This window comes from Dasypus novemcinctus, chromosome 15 (assembly GCF_030445035.2).
Source record: "Dasypus novemcinctus isolate mDasNov1 chromosome 15, mDasNov1.1.hap2, whole genome shotgun sequence".
Lineage (NCBI taxonomy): Eukaryota > Metazoa > Chordata > Mammalia > Cingulata > Dasypodidae > Dasypus > Dasypus novemcinctus.
This window is the reverse complement of record NC_080687.1, coordinates 81,649,351-81,651,577: the sequence shown is the minus strand read 5'-3', so window position 1 is coordinate 81,651,577 and position 2,227 is coordinate 81,649,351. Positions and strand designations below refer to the sequence as shown.

Here is a 2,227-nt window from a genome sequence, read left to right as displayed (position 1 = left end):
GAGCTGAAGCCCACGGGGCAGGGGTATCGGCAGGAAGATTTGGGGAGCCTGGAGAGAGTGAGGAGGGCATCCATCATTTAAAGACTGAGAGAGTTAAAAAGATAGAGAGAATTTTAAGGACGGCTGCAGTGTGTTACAAATGAAAACGCTGGTCTTTTATTTTTCTTTTAAGAAATTTCAGTTTTTTTCTTTTATTTGTTTTGGGAGGTTGACGTTTGTCTTGAGATTTGACGTGATGTTGAAAGACATACAGGAACCTAGTTTTATATGATACACGTTTGTTGAGTACAACATCTGTAACATGTTAGCCTATTTGTTCCAATTAAAAATAGATGATGTTAATTTTACTTAGCCTGCAGTATAGTTGTCAGTTTCCTAGGGTGTCTCACCAAATTTTCTTTTACTCTTCTGCTCAGGCTGCTCAGGCTGCTCCACGTTCTTGTGTTCTTCATCTCACTGAGGTACTACTGGTTTGTTTTCATATGCTGTTCTAGCATCCTCACTGTAGGTACTGGCTTTTAATACCCTGAGCATATTTCTAGTACATATAAATGTCTTATCATGTCTTTCCTCTTTTTAAGTTACCATTCCATCCTGATTTACTCTCTGATTTATATATATCTGTGTCACTAGTAACACCATTTATGAGATAAATTCACTCTTTTCCTTAAGCTAATGCTACGAGCAACACCATATGTGATAAGAATTCTTACATTTTTCTTATCCCAAAACCATACATTTGATAGTCATAGATATATGCATTTCAGTAATTTAACAAAATAACATTTTAATCTTCAAGTTCAGGGCCTATGCCTCATTTTTTATTTTTTATTTATTTATTGTTCTTGTTGTTGTTGTTTTTTAATATTTATTTTTTATTTGCTTTATTTTTCTTATTTATCCCCCATTTCCCCTTTCACCCATCTGTCTTCTCATTGCTTGCTCGCTCTCTCCAGGAGGCACCGGGAACCAAACCCAGGAATTCCCACATGAGAGTGAGTGCCCAATGGACTGAGCTGCATCTAGTATTTATTGCCTCTTTCCCAAATAGAAATTCACATCTCCTGTTACGTTGCCTTTGAGTCAGCCATTCTGTGCAGCCGCCACCTGCGTGTTTCCAAAATCATCATCTTCATGTATTCTCTTCAAACTGCCTGTGGTACCGGAATGGACGCATAACGATCTTTCTATCTGTAGGGGTGACATCATTTGTGTTGTCAGTTTTGCTAGGTAGATGGCTTCGTATTCCTGAAGCTGATGGACAAACCCAGCATTAGGATTAATAAAAAACTTCTTTCTTGAACATAAGCAAATATATCTCTGTACTTCATTCCAAACATTTCCATAATGTATGCAACAAAAAAGACAGCCCTCCTGGAGATACCTGCATTTCCATGGAAAGGAAACTTTCCTCCAGTTTGGAAGTTCCCACCAATAAATTCTTTAGTCAAGGGAAAAGGAGAAACACACTTTCAAATTGGATTATCTGCACTATCCAAGACTAAATATGCAAATAATTGCTAAAGTTTGATTAAGTGAAGTTTGCTTCAATATTTTGTCTTATGCATATTATATGGGTTATTTCATGTTTCTGCAGTATAGGTAGCTTGCTTTTCACAGCTGATGAGTATGGGCCTAAAAACAATCCAGCTAAAAATCTTAAAAAAAAAAAGATAATAAAAAATTAAATTAAAAATTAAAAAATTAAAAATATGATTTGATAGAGCATAATGAATAATAAAAATAAAATTAAGATATAAAAAAATTTTCCTGCATCTTCCATCTCATAGGATAAGTCCATTCCTCAGTATTTTCTATGTGCTATGGGAGCGTAGGAAACCACTTCGCATCCTCCATGGTCCTGGCCAGCAGGACTGCAGGCAGGCTATGAGGGGAGTAACCCTGGCTGGCTGAACTTCGGGGCAGGCAGTGGCAGCACAATGAAGAACGATTGGACCAGATCACTGGTGGGCTGGCCGGCTGGTGGGCTGCGGGTTTTGAAAAGTCACAGGTACAAACTAAAGGATCCCGATGACAGCCACAGCGTGGAAGAAGAGGGTTGGGCAACTTGTACTCACAGCCACACTGCCTCCCTCTCCTTTCCCCAATGTCTCCACATCCTCTTTCTTTTTTTTTTAAAGATTTATTTATTTATTTATTTATTTTTCTCCCCTGCCTCCCTTGCCCCCACACACACCCTGGTTGTCTGTTTTCTGTTTCTATTTTG

At 38.2% G+C, this 2,227-nt stretch overlaps 1 pseudogene; it reads right to left on the bottom strand.

Annotated features, from left to right (window-relative positions):
* Window positions 1-1,083: 1,083 nt before the first annotated feature.
* On the bottom strand, window positions 1,084-1,857 carry LOC101437289 (serine/threonine/tyrosine-interacting protein-like; annotated as a pseudogene).
* Window positions 1,858-2,227: the final 370 nt, after the last annotated feature.